The sequence below is a fragment of the Hyaena hyaena genome, unplaced genomic scaffold (genome assembly GCF_003009895.1).
Source record: "Hyaena hyaena isolate Hyena2069 unplaced genomic scaffold, ASM300989v1 scaffold_2, whole genome shotgun sequence".
Classification (NCBI taxonomy): domain Eukaryota; kingdom Metazoa; phylum Chordata; class Mammalia; order Carnivora; family Hyaenidae; genus Hyaena; species Hyaena hyaena.
This window is the reverse complement of record NW_024080634.1, coordinates 7,409,281-7,432,143: the sequence shown is the minus strand read 5'-3', so window position 1 is coordinate 7,432,143 and position 22,863 is coordinate 7,409,281. Positions and strand designations below refer to the sequence as shown.

Below are 22,863 nucleotides of genomic sequence, written 5' to 3'. Positions count from 1 at the left end.
GAGGGGCTCTTTCATTCTTATCTGCCGGGAAAATGACTCTTTTCTTCTGCAAACCCATTTCCCCCCCCCCAGGCCTTTGAGAACTGAGGATGGCTGGTAGGAATAGAAGCTTCTGGAAAGCCATGGAATTGGTTTCTCTTCTCCATAAGAATCTTGGGAAGCAGCAGTTGAGATGATGTCAGATTTGCACCTGAGTTTCCTCTGTCTTGCTCTATGTTTTGAAGATAAGAACTTGGATTCTAATCGACAAAGCTGTGGCAACTGTTGGTTGTTGTAGCTGATTGTGGCTTCCAGTTATTTGCTGTCCCTTTCTGTGAGGTCCATCTAGAAAGAATCCTTCCCCGGTCTGTCCCTGAGGGTAGGGAATGAAGAATCTGTTTCCATCCTTTAGTGTCAGATGTGGTCATGTGACTGTGTTAGCCAATGGAGTGTGAGCCTCAGTGACTGCTGCCTGGCAAGGTCTCGTGTCCAGATTGGGCTGCTCCTTCTGGAGAATGGGAGAAGGGAGATACCAGCAGCCAAGCTAAAGCTGAGCCAAAGCTAATTTGCAACATGGGTGAGAAACTCTTATACCTTAAGCCACTGGGTTCTTAGAACTGATTGTTGCTGAAGCAAAGTCTAGTGGAAGCCTGACCACACGGACACACTTCCTGTAAGTTACTGGATTTTAGTATGATAGGAGAAGACAGGATGCAGGGGGCAGGGAGGGAAAAATTAGGACCTGAGGTCCCAGGTGGGGAAAAACACCTACTCTGGAACAATGCTGGGAGTGTCTAACCACAGCAAACTCCCTTAGGTGTAAGGTTCCTGTAAGGAATGTAACAGACTCCACCTACTCCCCCTCGGGTTTCCCTCAGGAATTTGACAAAAGACCCCAGTATGGCCATAGACCACCCCTCATACAATTAAAACCAATCAGGGATGGACCATCCAGGACCTAGAGCCAATGAGGAATGCACAACCCCTCACCTAGAGCTATCAAGCCAATATGGGTAGAACTTGAGAAGGAACAAGGAGGAAGGGGTGGGGGAGGGCTGACCAGAACCTTCCAAAACAAGGACCCTCACCTATAGTCCTCAGGCATTCACTTTTGAATGTCCCCTCTCTGTAAAGAGAGCTTTCCTACCATTCTTCCTTTCTAATCTTATACTCTAACAAATTTTTGCCTGTTGCTCATTTTGGGCCCACCTCTTCTTTCTGCAAAGTGACAAAACAAATCCCACATATTGTGGTAAAAAATCCTGGAACGTTAGGATTATATGCCTGACCTAAAAGATACTGTATTTAAAGGAAATATATAAAGTCTTAGAACACTTCTACTGTAAACTCTGAATGTTGGTCTATGAATAAATACTCAGTAGAGAAAGAAACCCAGATATAACAAGATTCCAGTAGGAAGAAAGATTCATCTGACCTATAAGGACAATTAGGAAAGGTGAATAAATTCTCATTAAATTGCTTCTAAATTTTTTTAATGTTTTTTTAATTTATTTCTAGGAGAGAGAGAGAGAGACAGCGTGAGCAGGGGAGGATCAGAGAGAGAGGGAGTCACAGACTCTGAAACAGCCTCCAGGCTCTGAGCTGGCAGTCAGCACAGAGCCCGACGCAGGGCTCAAACCCATGAACCACGAGATCATGACCTAAGAGAAAGTTGGACGCTTAACCGACTAAGCCACCCAGGTGCCCCAAATTGCTTCTAAATCAACATTTAAGTTTATCTTGACAAGACAACTTCTCAGGGCAGAGAGAAGGATAGAAGGGCCTTAGATGCTATATCACTCTAATATTCTGTCAAGCAAGAAGCCCTTACTGAAGGCGGCCTCAGAACCCATGATGAGAGACACACGTTATCATTACTGACAACTTTTATTTGGGAAAGGGGCTACTTTCCAAAGCAATTACAGACAGTATTATATTTAATCCTTCTCTTTCCCTCGTGAAGAAAGCATTTTCTCGAATTTCTAAATGAGGAAATGAAGTTTAGATCAGGTCGTTGACACATATTCACAGAGTTCACACATGGAGGACCTTGATGGCAAATGAGACCTGTCTCCAGAGCTGTGTCCCTGTCTAGCCACTGTGACCCTCTGTTATCAAATTCAACTCACAAAGAGCATCTCTACACATGATGAACTTTCTTTTTTAAAAAAATCTTTTTAACATTTATTCATTGTTTGAGAGACAGAGAGAGACAGTGTGAGTGGGGGAAGGACAGAGAGAGAGACACACACACAGGATCCAAAACAGCCTCCAGACTCTGAGCTGTCAGCACAGAGCCTGACATGGGGCTCGAACCCACAAACTGGGAGATCATGACCTGAGCGGACGTTTAACTGACTGAGCCACCCAGGTGCCCCTATACATGGTGAACTTTCATGCAGCATAATGGAAGTTCTTGCTCACTACATGTTAACATCCGTTACAGAATAAATTGCTAGGATTGATTTATTGCTGATATTGTGCCAGACCTTATACAGGGACCATGTATTAATTTGAATTCTCACATTGATTCTGAAAGAGGTACTGCTATTTTTGGAGGATTCCAGGTTAGGAAACTATCATGCAGCACATGGTTTGCTTAAGCCTGTGTTCCATGCTTCTCCTCTCTACACTGTGATGTCTCTAACTTCCATGAGCCTCAGATCAACCAGAGGTCTTGAAACATGGCTGTGACCCACCATGAGTTTCTTTTTTTTTTTCCTGTTTTGTTTTTTTTTTTTAGTTTTTCTTAATGTTTGTTTATTTTGAGAGAGAACACACGCACTGGTAAGGGAGGGGCAGACAGAGAGGGGGACACAGAATTTGAAGCAGGATCCAGTCTCTGAGCTGTCAGCACAGAGCCCGACATGGAGCCTGAATTCATGAACCGTGAGACCATGACCTGAGCAGAAGTAGGACGCTTAACCGACTGAGCCACCCAGGCACCCCACTGAGTTTCTGATCCAGTGGGTCTAGACTGGAACCTGAGAATGTGCATTTCTAGTGAGTTCCCAGGTGATGCTGGCCCAGCTGGCCTTGAGATCACACTTGGAGAGGGTGACCCATGCTAGGTACCACCTAATGAATTATATAAAATACGTAGGAAATTCCCAAGCACATAAATTGGGTTGCCTCAAACGTTCATTACTTTCGCACAAAGGAATGGCCCTTCGGTGTAAGAAAGAAGAGAAAGTCAGTGGGGTTAAATATACAATTATGGTAGCTGCCCAGTGGAGTTTTCAATTGCCAGGAGAAGTGTCCCAGGGGATAGACGTTCAGGTACATTATCTTGGAGGTGAAACATGAATGTTGGGGGAAAAGGAAAGTAATTAATTGAAAATTTCCCCAAAGTCTCTTCCCTGGATGGGGTATCATTCTCTTCATTGCCCAAGAATGTCAGAGGCCTAAGGTGTGAGCCTAGACTCTATGGCTGAAAGAGTTAGAGCTGAAAGGTCCTAGCAGTTTTTGTTCAGCCTTCCCCCAAGTGCATGGTGCAGGTATTTCACAGATAAACAGATCTGTGCTCAGATAATTCGGGGAAGTTTTGCCTACCGAACACCCAAACAGCTCGCCATCTATACCCATCGGAGATTGATATCTCATGTTCATATATTCCAAAGTCTGGGAAGTCCTGCCGAACTATATCTGGCATTTCTATAACACTTTGAGGAGCGCCGATTCAGTTTACACTCTATACTTTATATCTGGGGGGAAAGTGGATCAGAAAGGCTGTGTGACTTGTTCAAGGTCACTGAGCCAGTGGCTGAGTGAGGGATGTAAGTAAGCAAGGCTTTGTGCTTGTCTATACGTTTTACAGGCAGGTATCTGTCTTTGTTGTGATGAGTTAACCATCTCACCGGATCCTGAAGAGGGGGTACCGTAGAAGAGGGTGAATCTGTCGCCCCCCCACCCCCCGCCACACACACACACACACACACACACACACTCATACCCCAAAAGCGGTAGAGTCAGTACCACTCAAAAGCTCATTTGAAATGTCACTTCTTAACTTTCACACTTCAATTGATGAATCACAACCTTGCAGGTGCTGACCCCGATACCTGTGTCTTAAGAAGAACCCAACTTCCAAAAGGATTATATGGCCAGAGTTGGTCAGCAGTGGCCTGACGGGTCGACAAAGTCTTTGTTTCGCCCTCACATCCATTGAAAAACCATCAAGGACTCCTTTAAAGACAGGCCCTGCATTTTGCATTGCATGTGAGTGTCTAATGATCCAATTTGCCTCTGTGGTCGAATATTTAGCCTTTTCCCTATGTTTCCATTCCATTATTATTGTTTCAAATTCCATAAGTACTAAAAAAAAATCCTTTTCCATCTCTCAATGTGGTTTTGCATAGTTATACCCTTTACCCCTCAATGCAGATTCTTTTTTTTTTAACTTTTTTCACTCCATAGAACATCAACCCTTCTCTACTCGGCAAAAACAAGTTTAAACAGACACAGAGTTCAACAGGAGACTCATTTTCCATTTTCCATGGCAAAGACTCCAAGCACTGGAAGAAGGCAGGAGTATCATTTGCAGAATATTTTGGTAAAGACAGTTTAATTTCAAGCCCTTTATTTGTGAAAGAGCCGGCTAACCTAAATAAAACATTATACATCTGTCTGTTGTTACAAGTGACCAACTTAGCTGAACGTTATTATTTAATAACAGCTAACTTTCCTATAGAGTAAGAGCGTGCAGTAACTAAACAGCAAATGGAAATTTCCTTTGGTTTACCACCCTTGGCCTCTCCGTGCTCCGACATGTGAAGAACTTGGGTAATAAGCATACTCTCCCCTCTAATCACAGCATGGCTTGGACATGCATTGTTGTGGAATGACTGGTAAAACAGGAAAATTTATGTCTGAGGGGGAAAAACAGAAACCAAGGCGAATTGTATTGCATTAGCCTCCCTAATGCACTGCCCCTGGTTTTCTCTTCAGGGAAGAGAGTTCTTTAACTAACTCATGGATACACACTATTCTTGTCTGGATGAGTTCAAATGCAACACAGAGAAGGCAGTTCAACAGTGTCCTGTTCAGATTTTAGCTAAGGAAAAGAAAATGCAGAGGGTTTGGGTTTGTCTGTCTGTAACCTGAAATACGTTAGAATGGAAGGCATCTGCTTTTGCAGACAGCGCTTGTGGAGAAATAAATCTTTTATTTGGTGTATTGTGTCTAATAAAACTCAAGCTGAGCATAGTTGGAGCATTAAAAGTGGGAGGAAAACAATGGGAAGCCAGCCAGGGGATTCCTTTTCTATAACTTTCATCTCAGTACTATTCGCCAGAGACCAGAGCACTGTGTTCTTACAATGTATCATTACATCAAACTTTCACATTTAATGATTTTCCCCTTAATGAATCTCTCACTCACTAAGACATTGAATCCACCACCTTTAACCCTTCCCATCTTTCTTTGCCTCACATATATAATATTTTTACTATAAGAAATGCATAGGAATATAAAAAGAGTATCACATTATAAATCTACATACCGATTTCAGGCTGCCTTGTTTTTCTGGCTGCACGGTGACTGCTTTTTCTTCTGTTTAGAATACATTTGGAATTGTTGGTCTCTATCAATTGATGATTAATGGCCTTGGGGGTGATTCACCTGGACACAAGAGTGGAATTCTTCTCTTGGTTGATTTCCACGCACATTATTATCATAATTGGGATTTCATCCCAGACAAAGGAAATCAGGACTTTCACTTGATTTGGAACCTGATTACTTAACAATGGGATGGGTGTCCAAAGGTTTTGAAATTCAGTCTCACTGTCAGTCTCAACTTTGACCACATTTCTCTGATAGAGAATCTGGATATCACAGGATCTCAGGGGAACACAGTTTATACCCAAATTCTTGGATTGTGGTCAATTGACTTGAAGGAATCCTCATATTTCTGAGCTGTCTGCTCGTCCCAAAGTTGAAAACATAGGTGCTTATGATCACTGAGTGATAATAAGAAAATCTCAAACTTCAAAATCCCTTTCCATCCAATCAAAGTCTGATATGCTTGACAGTTAACCAATCTGCATCAGTAAACAGCATAAGAAGACACTTTCTAACCATCTATAGTTAATTTGCTGGAGGACTATCAGCCCAATTTTGGAGTTTTTAGGGGTTACCAGGTGGAATATGAGATTCCCAATCAAAAATGAGTTTCAGGTGGGCCACCAATGATTTTCTAGGATAACTATGTCCCATGCAATATTTGGTATATACTTATACTAAAATTATTTTCTGTTTATCTGAAATCCATAAGTATGTACTATATAGGTATAGTACAAAGGAGACCTATATTTAAAAAATAATTTTTAATGTTTATTTATTTTTGAGAGAGATACAGAGCATGAGCAGGGGAAGGGCAGAGAGAAGGAGACACAGAATCGAAAGCAGGCTCCAGGCTCCGAGCTGTCAGCACAGAGCCCGACAAGGGGCTTGAACTCACAGACCGTGAGATCATGACCAGAGCCAAAGTCAGATGCTCAACCAACTGAACCACCCAGGTGCCCCAAGAGACCTATATTCTTATTTTCTAAACCTGGCATCTGTAGGGAAGAGCAAATGTATGCTCATGGGGAGCTCAGAAGGTCAAAAACTGTAAAGACAAGGTTTAATGCACAGACATTCTTAGAAGGGCAGCCAGTACTGAGAGCTGTGCAGTAAATGTAACCATTGTCGGATGAGAAAGAGAGGGGCCATTTCATGCCTGATTCACCAGAAAGTGTCAGACCATCTAGCCAGCTGGCCTCAGTTTTCATCTTTTAGCTTGGGGTCTTTCTCCACTTTTGCATTATGGTCCTTTTGGTCAAAATGCCTTCTCAGAATGGGTTTACGCAGATAAGAATTTTAAAAATATGATTACAGGAGGGCCTGGGTAGGTCAGTTAGTTAAACGTCTGACCCTTGGTTTCGGCTCAGGTCATGATCTCACAGTTTGTGAGCTTGAGCCCCATGTCCGGCTTGATGCTGACAGCACAGAGCCTGCTTGGGATTCTCTCTCTCTCTCTCTCTCTCTCTCTCTCTCTCTCTCTCTCTCTCTCTTTCTCTCTCTCTCTCTTTCTCACTCTGCCCCTCCCCAGCTTGTTCTCAATAAATAAATAAATAAACAAACAAACAAACATTAAAAAAAGAAATGTGATTACAGATGACACTGGTAAAGCACTTAAAAACACAACTGGGCTTCTTTTTCAACCATTGATAAGTACTAACATTTTGAAGGTGCGGTGAGCAGAAACAGTTATTTCGAATCTGGGAAACAACTGTACTGTAAAGTGGAATTTTCCGGTTCCCTCTGATTCCCATTGTCACCAAATCCCAGGTGGGACTGGAAGGATTACAGTGTGCTCCCCATTCATAGTGAAAAAGTATACATTTTAGTTAGAGGTGACTGAGAACGAGCTGTTCCTCCCCCGCCCCAGCCTAGGCTGTAGACGTTCTACCCCTAACCCGCCCAGGCTCCATGGACCTGGCTTTAAACCCTGTTGTGAATGAGGCCCCCTGGTGCAGCGATTCTGATACTGTCCCAGAAATTAAGCCAACATATTGAGTCCTCCTTGATTGATTTCCCCGGGGACGCTCCTGACATTCGTAACAATATTTGTCTCTTCCGGAAGCACAGCTGGGATACCAAACAATTAGAAGCACAGTCCATTCCTTCTCCAGCAGGACGTCACCGCACGGCCCGGGGGTGGCAGTGACCAGTACGCAGGTACACGTGCGACCCGTGCAACAGTCCCCGGGGGAGACATCCCAGCACCCCTTACTCGGAAGCCACCTTACAGTTTCTTCTTACGTAGAAACAAAGAGGGAAATGACAGCTGAGAAACACACAGAAGCCTTTGTCTTCAGAGCCTGACACTATATTTCTCAGAATTGTGAAGCTGGATTTTTACAGTAAATGTGCTATTCAGGCACATGCAGCTTGATGTTACCACGATTTCATCATCACTCTTACCAAGAAGAAAGCAAGCTTACTCATCTACAGAATAGTTGCTCTGACAACACTCCCCTTTTATAAATCTTCCTACTGCTGCCAGGATAAATCTTGCACACCTTTGTGAAGGTAAAGCTTCCATTAAGCCCCAGCTCTTGCTCCCTCTTTATCTTTCTTCCCTTCAGGATGTAGCCTCAGTGCATGGCTGCCTTTTCCCCCCGAGTTCAATGCCCTTGGGGCTCCTTGTCTCCCACACGACATTCCTTCTTAAAGGTTCTCATTCTCCCCTTCTCGGTTAACTTCTACCTGTTCTTTAAAAGTCAGGTTGAATATTACCTCCTCTGTACTTAAAAAAAAAAAAAAACCTTCTTCATAAACAGCATAAAGGTTAAGTGTACAGAGCCCTGCTTCTGTTAATCATAACTGTGTGACTTTCGACAGCTTACTTAACCCCTCTGTGCTCAGCTTCTCATCTGCAGAATCATGACAATAAAAATTCTTATGCATGATGGGGCCGTGTGAGGTTATAATACATAAAGCACCATAGCTCGCTGCCTGCTCACACTAGTTATTATAGAAGCGCTACTATCATTAGGTGTTAACTATAAACAGAACATTCAGAATATGATGTACCAAAAGGAAATTACGTTTCACACAGATAACAGGAACGGGTTCTTATTTTGATTATAGCAAGTTCTTGTAAATGGATTAAAAAAAAACATTGCCCCCCTTCAAACAGCAATCTTTATAAACATACACTTCAAAAAAAATTAGGGGCGCCTGTGTGGCTCAGTTGGTTAAGCATCCGGCTTCGGCTCAGGTCATGATCTCACGGTATGTGAGTTCCAGCCCCACATTAGGCTCTGTGCTGACAGCTCAGAGCCTGGAGCCTGCTTTTGGATTTTGTGTCTCCCTCTCTCTCTGCTCCTCCCTTGCTCACACTCTGTCTCTCTCTCTCAAAAATAAATAATATTAAAAACAATTAAAAAGGGGAAAAGGGGACGCCTGGGTGGCTTAGTCAGTTAAGCGTCTGACTTTTGCTTGGGTCATGATCTCTCGGTTCGTGGGTTCGAGCTCCGCGTCGGGCTCTGTGCTGACTGCCAGCTCAGAGCCTGGAGCCTGTTTCAGAGTCTGTGACTCCCTCTCTCTCTGACCCTCCCCTGCTCACGCTCTCTCTCTCTTTCCTAGAAATAAATAAAACATTAGAAATTTAAAAAATAAATAAATAAATAAAAAGGTGAAAAATCTGAAGATATTTCAATACTTGTTCCTTCATTTGGACACCAAGAGATTGCTGAGCACCTGTTATGTGCTAAGCTCTGCACCGGGTGCTGGAGATCAAACAGGGAATAAGGAAGACGAGAGTGGTGCTTGCTTTCCTATGGTTTATAACAGAGCAGGGAAGGGAGCTACTAAAGAAACCAGGAGATGAATGGTTAAAGGTACGTGTGGGAAGCCCTAGGGAGAAATTCAGGAATGGATGAGAGACTCGAACACAGGGTGTGTAGTACATTGTCGTCGGGGGTCCCAGGAAACCTTCCCTGGCATTAAGGTGGGGACATAAAGAACGAAGAGCCCTTGGCAGGTAGGTAGGCGGGCTTGGAGGGAGATGAGTGTTCTGGCCAGAGGGACACATGGTATTTGCCAAGGCCCTAGGTGGCACGGAGCCTGCACCTTCCAGGAAGTTGGGGAGTGGAGCAGAGCCAGGCAGGAGCTCGGGGGAGAGCCGTGCCACGCAGGACCTGGGGTGCTCCTTGCGGACCATGCCCGTCATCCTAGGGGAATGAGAAGCAGCTCAGGGTTTCAATCAAGGAAGAGAGGATCACACTTGCTTTTAAAGTCATCATTATTGACACAGCACGTGGGATGAGTTGGAAGAGGCTAGCATAGAGGCTGGCAGCCTGGAGAGCTGGTGCTTTCAGTCACCCAAGCGGTAAATACCGGCGCGTGGACAAGGACAGCGTCCGCAGACTGAGAGGAGCTGGGGGCTCCAGAGTTCCGTGTTGCAGACAGAGTCAGTAGGCACTTCTAACAGGTGGGGGGCGGGGAGCAGGTGAGGTCTCCAAAATGACTCCTGACCTCCTGGCATGAAAATAATGTGGATGGGATGTGAGAAGGGGGGTGGTTAAAATGAACGTACTCACAGGGCCCTGGATCTTCCACTGGAATTTAAAAATCCTTCATATGTTCTCCGATACCCATGCTGTTCGAAGATTTTGATATTATATGTGCGTGGAGCTTACTCCGGGGCACAATCTTAGCACAGAAGCAGGAACCAGGCCTTCCAGGGGTGAGGTCTGGAGGACTGCTCTGGGGTATGGGTGGGACAGACATGAGCCGAGATAAGACCCGGGGTCTGGGCTGAGGTTCACCAGAGAGGGCCGGGCAGGAGGGATGTCTTTAATGTTTACACCTGCAAATGGAATTTGAAACGTGCAAGTGGATGAGATTCTCCCGGGCGTGGAGTGTGGGAGAAGCAGTCCCGGTCTGAGCCTCGGGCAGCCCCAGGGACTGGCCGAGTAGGAGGTGCTGGCAAAGGAGACCCAGAAGCCACCGGTCCAAGAAACACAGCTTTTCGCTGGTCAGGTCATCACAGATTTTTAAAGACATGTCGACAGCCCAACCTATCGCCCATGCTCAGATAAACAGCTTTACATACGGCTTCTGATAGAGTCACTTGCACAGCTTTTTCTGCTGGAAATTGACAATGTTACACTCAAAGTTCAAAATTGTTCGTTTAGGGGCTCCTGTGTGGCTCCGTTGCTTAAGCCTCCAACTTTGGCTCAGGTCATGATCTCACGGCTCATGAGTTCAAGCCCGGCATCGGGCTCTGTGCTGACAGCTCAGAGCCTGGACCCTGCTTCCGATTCCCTATCCCCCTCTCTCTCTGCCCCTCTCCTGCTCGTGCTCTGTCTCTCGTCCTTTCAAAAATAAATAAACATCAAAAATAGAATAAAATAAAAACCTCTTTATTTATACTCTTTGACCCAGTGACTTTATGTCTAAGAATAAGTGTGAGTTGAGATTATGTGCAAGAATGTCTTCTACATTAGTTACAATATTGAAACATTCAGATCAACTTGCATCGCCAATAAGAGAGAAATGGTTTGAAATGTATAAAATGTTTATAAGCTAAGATAGTGTGGGGTCTTTAAAAATGAAGGCAAAACACTAAACGTGTTCCATTGAAAACAGGAATTTGATAAAGCGGGACATATGCGCATTTGCTCCATGTGTCTCTCTCCAGGTAAGATTAAAACGAAATGCGTCTAACATGTCCATAGCAGTTATCTCTTCAAAGGAAAACAAAATCAGGAAGGTTTTCAACTAGACTTTCCATTTTATGGAGTTAATCTGAAAATTCAATTTCCCTAGTACAGACCATTCCCAAACATTCCAGATTTTACTATAAATGAGAAGTATGCACTGTGCCCTACTGAGAAACTTTCCACACAATGCTTTGGCCAAACCATATGAAATAATTTACTTTCAGAGACGTTTAGATTGTACAACCCCAAGAACCTAGTGTTCAGTAAGTGTTCAGGGTTATTATTCAAGGTTATTATTTTATGTCAGCCGAAGGCTTCATTTAATCGACTGGGTCGGAGGAATTTGCATTTCACCCAACAGGCCTGCTGAGCAAGCAGGTTTCCTTCCCCATGCCTTTGTTCGGGCAGGTCCATTTGCCCCAAATTCCTTTTCTGTGCCCTATGTCTGGCAAACTCCTATTCATCCCTCAAAGCCCAGCTGGAACGCCCCTTCCTTCAGCTTCCAGGGAGAGTTCCCTTGTTCATTTCCTCTGCCTTTTGCAAGTGGTTCACACCTCGCAGTAATAATTGTGGCTGTAGTGACGTGCTTGAGACTCCTCTTTCTCCTTAAACCGGGCTCAGTCAGGGGGTGTTTCATTTAAATTTTTTTAATTTAATGTTTATTTATTTTTTTGAAAGAGAGACAGAGAGACAGCGCATGAGCGGAGAAGGGGCAGAGAGAAAGGGAGGCGCAGAATCGGAAGCAGGCTCCAGGCTCTGAGCTGTCAGCACAGAGCCCAATGCGGGGCTCGAACCCACAAGCCATGAGATCATGATCTGAGTCAAAGTTGGACGCTTAACCGACTGAGCCACCCAGGCACCCCAAGGGGGGTTCATTTAACTTTTAACCCTAAAGCCAACACAAGTACTGCCACATGGCAGAGACGCTATGTTAGAGGGAAGAGCGGGGTGACCAAAGATATCATGCAAGTGAACTCCTAGCTGTCCAGACTTAGTATCCGATGAAGCTTATTTAAAGATATGCCAGCTGAGGGGCGCCTGGGTGGCTTAGTCGGTTAAGCGTCCGACTTTCGCTTAGGTCATGGTCTCGCGGTTCGTGGGTTCGAGCCCCGCGTCGGGCTCTGTGCTGACTGCCAGCTCAGAGCCTGGAGCCTGTTTCAGTCTGTGACTCCCTCTCTCTCTGACCCTCCCCTGTTCACGCTGTCTCTCTCTCTCTCTCCTAGAAATAAATAAAAAATATTAAAAAAAAAAAAAAAAAGATATGCCAGCTGATGTTTTGGGTCAGAGGGGAGGCCAGTCCAAAGCCCGGCACATCAGAGAGAAGAGAGTACAAATGTGCCACTGACTTGAATCACTGAACTAGCAACAAAGGTTTAGATTTCCAATTTTGACTCATAGCTCAAAGAATATCCTACAATATCCTGTCTTGAAGAGAAAATGGCTCTTACGTTTCTCTCACCGATAACACTGACAAGCACAAGGGCATAAATGTATTCAGTTGAGCCTAACCCAATTACTTTCTATGTGTCTCCTGTTCTGCACACTGGCCATCATAAGTTAAAGCCTTTAAGATCCCTTTGAGCGCTAGCTCTCTGTTTGATTCCTCACAACAGAAGGCTCTGACATTTTGTGCCTCAGGAATCCAAGAGCCAGGAAGGAACTGAAATATTCAAACTGAGTTTCTACTTTATCCTTTTCAATGTTTGTTTATATGTTGTGCATCTTTAAAAATGTGCATAATGCTAAGTGTCCATCAACAGACGAATAGATCAAGAAGATGTGGTTTATCTATACGATGGAATACTCCATGGCAATGAGAAAGAAGGAAATCTGGCCTGTGTAGCAACATGGATGGACCTTGAGGGTGTTATGCTGAGTGAAATAAGTCAGGCAGAGAAGGACAGATGCCATATGTTTGCATGTATAGGAAGATTAGGAGGAACTTAACAGAGGACCATGGGAGAGGAGAAGGGGAAAATAGTGGGGGAGAGGGAGGGAGGCAAACTATGAGAGACTCTTGAATGCCAAGAACAAACTGAGGGCTGATGGGGGTGGGGGAGAGGGGAAAGGGGGTGATGGGCATGGAGGAGGGCACTTGTGGGGATGAGCACTGGGTGTTATATGGAAACCAACTTGACAATAAACTATTTAAAAAAGTAAATAAACAAAAATGTGCACTGAAAAAGTAAAAAAAAATGAAAAGAAAAAAAGAAAAAGAAAAAGGTGCATAATATATTAGTACATACTAGTATACGTATATTAGTACAAATATGTACAAAAGGGTGTGTATTGTGCCTGTAAGTCCAAAGTGTTCTTGTGGGGGGGGGGTGTATGTGTGTATGGTGTGTGTGTGTGTGTGTGTGTGTGTGTGTATGTGTTCTTGTGTATTTATGGTGTGTGTGTGTGTGTGTGTGTGGTATGTGTGAGGGGCAGGACACTGTACATTTTTGAATCCAGTGTTTATTATTATTTTTTAATGTTTATTTATTTTTGAGAGAGGGAGCCAGAGAGAGAGGAAGACAGAGGACCCAAAGTGGGTTCTGTGCTGACAGCAGAGAGCCCGATGTGTGGGTTGAACTCAGAAACCATGAGATCATGAGCTGAACCAAAGTTGGACACTCAGGACTGAGCCACTCAGGCGCCCACAATCTGATGCTTTAGACCAGTGCTTATTACACCTTAATGTGCAGACTGATGTCCTGGGGATCCTGTTAAAATGCAGATTCTGATTCAGAAGATCTGTGCTGAGGTCTAGGAATGTGCGTTTCTAACAGCCTCCCAGTGATGAGATGTGCAGTTAGCTCTGATATGCAATCAGCATTTCGTAACCAGAGTTCCTCATCTGAACTACACAACACAGAACACAGAGAATGGGTTCAGTGACCCTTTTCTCTCCCACAGATGGCCATCACCAGCTGCTTTCCCTCACAGAACTCTATTGAGAAAGAGCTTTCTTCTTTTCCAACGTCGGTCCTCTTTTATGAGAAGCATAGCTAGAAACCAATGTTTTGACCATTCCTAATCATCAAAGGTCCTTTGGTACTAGTACTAAGCAGAAGAAAGCTAAGTCAGAAGTTTCTGATGCATAAAAGCTACCACCATCCGCCCTCACCCTGATGGGACCCTAGTGTTGAAAGTCAGTGGGTTACAAACGTTCTTTGTCCAAAAGAAGAGGAGAAAAAAAAACCACACGGACATAGATAGTGCTCAGTGAATATTTGTGAGTGAAAACACACATGCATACACACACACGATATTGACAAAATGGTTCTCTTAATTTGCAGAGTCCACATAGCCATTCGTGTGTGTCCTTGTACAACATTCAAAAGACTGGTCCAATTTGAACCACATGCCTTAGCTTAGTTTCTGAGCTACTTTCTACGAGGCAATAGTAATTGTAAACCCATTCTCCAATATCTGCATCTTCTCTGCTGTGGGACTGGTATCAAGGAAGAGTGACGTGTGATTGAATGGGAACAATACTTCCTCCGGATCTAGGCCCACGTCCCACACAAACATAATGCAACCCACAGAGCTCAGACTCAGTGCCTGAGATCACGTTTTCAGGATTAGCAAGGACAGTGGAGTGGATGAAAGAGAAATCCTAAAGGGCCATTACATTGGCCGTTTGACATGAGTTGGCCCCCAAATTACATCTAGTTGACCAATTCTTCATGTTCTATCTTGGATCCATCTTCAGCCCTATTTTCAGTCAAGAGATCCCAGTTTCAGAGGGAGGAATGGGGAACAAGGCTCTGGTTGCAAACCTTGGGCAATGTTTTGTGTGTTTCCTGCACGCTGTCTTTTGTTCCTTTTTGATCATTGGTAGATATTGCTCATGGAACAAGAAAAGCCAAATTACTGTCTTTGGGTCATGAGGAAGGACAAAAGGTTTTGCTGAGGAGAACTGGCTTGCATCACACAGCCAAGCCTTGAGGAACCCTAGTTTACATCAATATCCCATGAAGCTGCCCCTCTCACTTCTCACTCCTACTGCCTTGGTTTAGAGACACATACCTTCTTTCTTTGGTGACCATAGGAGGCTCATAACCAGGTGCCTGTCCCCAGTAGCCAGTCCTCTAAGGCATTCCCCATGGTGCAGCCCTGATGATCTCCTGAAATCTCTCCTCCACAGCCCAGCTCAGCAGCCCTAGTTATCTACAAACCAAGGTCTGATCCCCTGACCTTATGAACATGGTGCACGCCTCCATCAGGAGCCACCCCACCTACCTCTTGGCGCCAACTTCTCTGCAGCCTGTGCAAGCCGTGCTGAATGACTCACCATTGCCCAAATGGGCTGGTCTATTGACTGATTTGATACCTTCAAACGTGCCAAGCCATCTGCTAGAAAGCTCTCTCCCTTTCTTCACCTGCTTCCTCCTGTCTACTTTTGAGACCTTGCTCATTCTAGGGATGGGCTTCCCCCATTCTCAAGGGTTTAGCACTTGCCCTACATGCTCCCCCTTCCTTGCGCTTCTGTCTCTTGGAATATTTATCTGAGGGCTGTGGAGCTGTTGGTTTACATCTGTATATCAAATTAACAACAGCCATTAGCTGAGAGTATACACGTGGCAGCACTGGCTTGACAGTTCATATTCCTAAACTCCAAACTTCAGAGTAACTCTGGCAAAACTCCGGTAAAAATAAGGGACTCTGATAAGTTAGGAAGCTCGCCTAAGGCCACACAACCAGTCAGCAGTGGTGACAATATTTAGATCCTGGTCTGACTCAAACTCCAGCTCAGGCATCACCCACCATTGCCTCTCATTGAAACATAAGCTCTCAGACCCTATGTGCATGTGCCAGTGTCAAGGTTCCAACAGGCACTTAATGTTTATGAATGAATGAATAAATGGATGAGTGAATGGAAGCAAAGGCAGCTTGGAATCTTCCAGTGCTAGGAGAAGCAGCGATGGGTGTTAATATGAATGCTCCCATGTATTGGTGTATTGATGAGCAAAGCAGAGAAAGAGTTCCTTTGCCTCAGTCAACTTACCGCTGAAAGATGGAGGGGGGACCATGCCTATGAAGCCAGTGTTCCTTGGATCTTCACAGGGCTGCCTTGCAGCACCCTCACCCTGAAGCTGATGCTATGCCTCTATTCTTTCTTTCTAGGAGCAACTCCACAGCTGGTCAAGCCTGACCCAGTCCACCTCTCTTCCCATACTTCGTTTAGAACCACAACACATCATCTTCAGTTATACCTGCAGACTAATTCTTGTTTCCATCCCCTGCTCTTCTGCCCTTTCTAGGCTTCACCCTGCTCACTGTGCCCCTGGCCTCCTTTCGGCCCCTCTTTACTCTGACTCCCTTTTAGAGCCAATCTCCCTTTCAAGAATGAGAATGTGTCTGTGTCAGTCCCCTGAGTCAGCCCTCAAACTGCTTTTCATGTCTTACATGATAAAGTCTAACCTTGTTACGCAGTGTCTGAGTTTTCTAGGTGAGAGCCCCTGACTACCATTTTGGGCACATCTCTGGATGTTCACACCATCATCCGTGCCTCAGTGATGGTGATCTGCACTTCTCTGCACACTGCGTGCTGCCCCACATCTTCCTACCTGCCTTTGCTCCAAGTGTGTCCACTGTCTGAAAGGCCCCATCTAGTACCAGAGCCCCCAGTTGAAACCCGTGCAGTTCCCCCGCTAACTCCTCCCACTGGGGGTTCATTTAAGACCTGCTTCTCCTTTACCGCTATAAGGTATCACTACACTCACTCCAGTATCATGACTTTCTCTGAATGTATCCGTCTCCCCTTCTGGATGGTGAGTTCTTTGAGAGCAGGAATTAGGACATGTTCATCTCCATATCCACAGAAATACAGTCTGTGGCATATAGTAGGCATTCAAAAAAAAAGTTTTGATAACTCATACTTATGACTCTATAAATGAGTCAACAAATGAAACAAGAAATGGATTAATAACCAATCCATAAATTAAAGAATGAATGAAGATCAAAGACATGGCCCAAAACATATGAGTGGTTTCGACATATTTATCATTACATGTGCAGTTTTCTAAATTCTTTCTTTGAAGTGACGTGTAGTCACATATTGTCCTATCTCCGTGGGAAGTGGGTTTCCACTGAGCTACAATTCCCCGGGTTCAGGAATGCTTCCTTTCATCTGTCCTGACTCAGACGTTCCCGGAATCTGGCCTGACCATTTCAGCTTCCTCTGTTGATGACCCTTATGCTGTGATTCACTGATGTCCTCAAAGAGTACATACATGGATGTTCAGATATAGCTCTTCTCCCCAAGGATGGCTTACTTTTCTGGGAATGATTAATCATACCTGTAGTTACTTGAAGCATTAGAAGTTTCAACTAAAGACGTATAATTACGTTCACATGTGCTTTGTTTCCTTCCTTATTTACTTCGTTCCCCAGATACACACATACACAAAATTAGCCTGGAAATTGTTGCAGAATCCTATCTATCTTCATTCACTTGGTGGCCATTTTAGCAGCTTTCTCAACACCATCCTTAAGAATTCTAAGGACTTCACTTGAAGACCATGGTAAAATCAGAAGGAAGGGAGGGAAGGCTCATGAATCTGTACAGTGGCTAGGTGTTTCTTCCAATCTCTCCCCCCACCCCCAGTTCTTCCCTTCATCCATCAAACCATCACATTTGATTCCTAGGATTTACTTACTAAAATCAAAGGAACTAAACATTATTTGGGGCAAACCATTACCACCTTCTCGGTCATGAGAAATAGGATCCAGTTTTTAATGCTATTTCTATGACCATTTTAAATAAACTATGGAATGAATGAGTGAGGAAAACTAAAACCACACATAGCCTAGGATTAAAAATGATGCCATGGATTTTAAACTCCAATGGGACAACCCCTCCATCTGGGTTATTATTTCCTAGAAGCTGTTAGTATTCCCCAGGGACTCCTAATCACCAACATATCATTTATTCACCCATTCACTCTCTCACTCACTTACTCAGCAAGTATTTAACACTATTATAAGAAAAATATGATCTTATGCCTGGTCCTGGTCCTCAAGTTTTATCATCTAATGGAGGAGATGACATTGTTATAACACCAAGCAGAGTAGGATCCTTTCTGGCTAGCTCTTAGGGACACGTATAAACTTCTATATTAAACTTATGATGTTTTTTGGTTCACGTGTTTCTCCCATCCCACAAGTCTGTAAGCTGCATAAACACAAGGATTTTGTCTTATTCTAATACTCGATATTGTCCTTATCTAACAGAGTGTCTTTCCGGCTGACGTGGATGAATGTAATACATAGAAACATATGGAAAACATCCAAGAAAAGATCGATTCTTTCCAACGAGAAGAATCACAGAAGTCCTCATGTATTTTCTGCAGGAAGAGTAAATAGAAGAAAGAGAGTTCCCTGTGAGTGGAACTGCCCAGGCAAAAAAAGTATGATGTGGTTGGCAAAGTACTTTTCTTGAGTAGGTTCATTTGATTGGATCATAGGTTGTATCAATAATTCCAACTACGGCTGCATATAAGAAACATCTGGGGAAATTCTGAAATGCCCTAATACCTTGACTTCCCCACACATCAACTGAATCAGAATCTCTCAACAGGGTAAGGGAAAGGAGCAACATATTATTAGGAGCCTGAGTTTTTGCACTTTTTAAAAATTTGCTATTTGCTTCCAGTGTGTATTGATGCTTAAGAATCACTGTGGTACTTTAAGAAATTTAGGATGAGGACAAATTGAAAGCTATAGTGGTAATAGATTTTAAGTCTCTTGAGGTCGAACTGAAGAGTTTGATCTTTCAACAGGTAAAAAGAAGCCAGGCTCATGTAGCAAGACAGACTGAGATGGGAAGAGTAGATATAGAGAGATTGTGTAGGATGCTGTTAATGCAATAAAAATAAAGCAATACATGACCTTCAGGGCACCACCACCTTGGCTTGCCAACAGGTGAGACTCACATGCCTATTAGATGTGAAGTGGTGATGGGGAAACAGAGCTGGAGGGTCTCGATGGTTTGGTCCCTGGGTGAAGAGGAAGACTCGCATGACAGAGAGTATTGAAGGCAACGCCGTGAGATTGGCTCTCATCATGTTTGCTTTGAAGCGTTCTTCTCTGGGAAATAAACTTGGGGCTGGTGATGAAGATTTAGGAATCACCGCACGGGAGCAGAAGTGAACCACATGAGTCAATGGGATCTGTACAAAAGAAAAATACCAAAAGAAGAAGGAAGCTGAGGGCTGAATCTTGGAGACCACCTGCATTGAGGAGGATGGAAGACCTTCTGGCAACGCAGCTGGAGGAAGAGCAGCCAGATGGTCGGTTGGGCAGCCATGTAGCTCATCAGCTGGACAACTAGGGAAACAAGATTTCAGGAAAGAGGACATGCACTAGGGGTCAAAGATTTGAGTGTGGACAGGAGACACTGCTGCCCCCAAGGGTAAGTCCTAGAAAACAGGGGACACCTGTTTCCCTAAGACAGAAAGGGAAGAAGAAAGGTTACACCTACTCCTCATGTATTTATTGAGCACCCACGATTTTCCAGACCCTTCCAAACACTGGGGACACCACAGTACAAGCAAAATGCTTATTCTCATGAAGCTTCTATTCCAGCTGAGAGAAAGGGGAAGAAAGATAGGAAAAGCTATAGAAAAACATTGAGCAGTAGATGATGAAAGTTGATGAACTTTGCTCTTAGTCCAGGGAATGGACTAATGATGGTCCTATGGGGAGATAGGAGAAGGGATGAAAGATGTGGAAGAGACCAAGGCTAGCTCTCGAGAGACCAGGAGGCAAGACAAGAGATGAAGGAGTTCAAGCAGCCACAGTCCTGGTTTCTTGGTTACACCTGCTGTGACTTTGCAGATACCAAGGCCGAGCACCCTGGGAGCCCTGGCTGAGTATGAAAGATGGGAGGTGCTGGAGCTGGGGACTGGCAAGGCCTCAGCAGTAAAAGATCACCGGGACTCGGGATTACAAATACCATGTTAGAAACATAAACATGTAAAAACCACAGAATGTAAATGCTCAAGGTCATGGCGCACTCATCAGCTCGTGGAATCCATATGGTAATTGAGCACATTAAGAAGCCTCCTAACTCTGCTATTGAGTTTTAGAAGGGCTGTAATTTAGTATCACCAGCTATCAATTAGGCCTGTTTTCCTCATCTGTAAAATGAAAGGGTTGGCCGAAATGGCCTCCAAGCTCTCTTCAGCATGGGCAGCAGTGAACATCAGAGAGCACGCGAAAATCTGAAACTTCATTTACTTCTTTAACGTGTACCTTGAATGTGTAACTACTGATCTCAGAAATGCAGCTGCATAGCTAACACAGCTCTGGGATGACTAAGCCCTTGGCCTTATGGATCATCCTGGTTTTAAAGATAAATTGCCTGTGAAAATACACACTTAAATTCCAGTGGGAGAAATCTCAGGTGTCACGGGTAATTGAGAAGTTATTGATAGACCATTGGAACAGACTAACAACAACATTCTTAGAGATGAAGAGGTTCTAATTATTCTCAAGCTGGGGAAATTGATTTGTCAATACTGGGGAAAAGGGGGAGACACTCATTAAAAGATACCAAGGAAGGAAAGAAGGAAGGAAGGAAGGAAGGAAGGAAGGAAGGAAGGAAGGAAGGAAGGAAGGAAGGAAGGAACTAAGAAACAAAAGAAAAGAAATAAAAGGAAGGAATGGAAAGGAAAGAAGAGAAAGGGAAGGGAAGGAGCTTTTCAAATATTACAATGAACAGCTAGGGATATTAAATAGAGTTATACACATACAAGTCATCTCTCAGAGCAAGAAGATGAATTTACAGCAATCTATGTAGGATCTTTTTCACTCTCAAAAATTGTGAATTAGAGTTAACCAGGCCTTAAGCAGATCTTAAAAGCCTAAGGTAAAATGTGATCAACTGGACAATCAGTTAAGGATAACCAGGCTACTAGCTAGCTATCAGCATTTAATATTTTAAACATCTTACCTCTTTTCACAAGCCATGCGTTTTGTGAATAATACAATACATGATATTGGAAGAAGGAAACCAAAGTATGTGCTTGTTCAAACAGTTGCATTTGTTAGACACCTTGTCATTGAAATCAAGGTCTTTAAGTCTCAAAAATCAGCCCTAATTCTGCAAGTTATTTATTTGTGAATTTAATCTGAATGAGTCTCTAATTGCTATTTTTAGAAGCCTGCTTGTTCTTTAGTCATAGTGGTATACCCAAAGCCTTTGTTCAGGAAAATAAATTAGGGCTTCAATCTTTACAGTACAGTACAAGTATTCATCATTCTTTCCTAACACAGTTAATACTGTATTTTATTTGAAATCCCATAGTGTAGTGCTTTCTCATATTTAAGCCCTAGAAGTTTCAAACATGGGAGTTTTCTTCAAACCAGTAAGACTCACAGTAGTTGAAATGGAAAAGAGCGGAGAGCAGGGGGGAAAAATATCATGCCTGAGGTCAAGATGAATCATTTGGGTTGGACCTTCCAGAAATTCCCTGGTCTATTGAGGTTTGGATGTTTTCTTTTTCCCTTCCCTCCGTACCACCCTGGGTGGCCAGCGGGAAGCCCTCTGAGGGTCTTACCTTGAGTCCAGGTGCGGGGACCCAGCTCGATCAAAGGTCCCGGGGATCCGGGGCAGTGACCAGGGGGCCCGGCTCTGCCGGAAAGACCTGAGAGAGTGTGTGCAGTGCAACTCTTGGGCTCCATGCTCACGTGGTAGCAGAAGCGGGGCAATGGAGCATTCCTCACCCACTTCCGTGGTGGATGAACAACAGAGCCCTTGGCCCGCAAGGAATTCCAGCCTGGGACTTTGGATTTTATGGGTGAATGACAGCCCCCTTGCAAAAAATAAAGGTACTTGTATCTGATTTGGCTCAAGATTCTTTTAAAAGCTATTTGACACTAGAAACTGCCCAACAGAACTACCACATAAGGTGGCACAGCATTTGCTCATGCTTCATAGGTGCTGGGGGACACCAAGCATTCTTCCTCTCTCTCGAATGCTCTCCAACTGGCTCTGGAGACTTGGAAACTTATCTGCCCAAGAATCACATTTTAATCATTCTCAAAGCTGTCGTGGACCTCATACCCTCCATCAAGGGACCGATCGTGGTGCTGGGTCAGAGGTGGTGTGGTTTGTTTTTAAACCACTGGGTTACTGGGGCACCTGGGTGGCTCAGGTCATGATCTTGTGGTCCGTGAGTTCAAGCCCTGTGCTGGGCCCTGTGCTGGCAACTCAGAGCCTGGAGCTGCTTCAGATTCTGTGTCTCACTCTCTCTCTTCCCCTCCCCTGATTATTCTCTCTTCTCTCTCTCTCTCTCTCTCTCTTTCAAAAATACACAAACATTAGAACACCAGGCTACCAAGCAGCCCCTTGTGGTAGAGAATTACTGTAAACAAAGGAAAACACACTAGAAGTTCCCTGTGATGTTGGATGGATCTCGGGCACCATCATTCTCGATGACCTCCACATGCATTTCTACAGATGGTTCTTCTCTCCCAGCCTGTTCCTGTAACGACCTCTGGACAGGATGTGGACTATCTGCCTGGAATAATAATGACCAGGCCCGCCGCCAGGGTGTAGACAGTTGTATCGTGGAACATGCTAGCACACAGGCTCACTGCTTTCTGCCTAGAAAAATACGGAAATGGTGCTCAGCTCAGCTCTCAGAACTGCCTTTATAGGATTGTCCCTGGGAAT

The 22,863-nt window shown here is 44.2% G+C and overlaps 1 protein-coding gene across 6 annotated transcripts in view; it reads right to left on the bottom strand.

Annotated features, from left to right (window-relative positions):
• KCNJ15 (potassium inwardly rectifying channel subfamily J member 15) overlaps positions 1 to 22,863 on the bottom strand; it is a 74,220-nt gene that overhangs the window by 8,914 nt on the left and 42,443 nt on the right. Inside the window, exon 1 of one of the 6 annotated variants that reach the window (XM_039229422.1) lies at positions 5,480 to 5,598. The exons of the other annotated variants lie outside the window; for them this stretch is intronic. The gene's annotated coding sequence lies outside the window, so the exon portion shown is untranslated. Of the gene's footprint in view, positions 1 to 5,479; positions 5,599 to 22,863 lie in introns of those variants that run through there. 6 annotated transcript variants of the gene reach the window in all.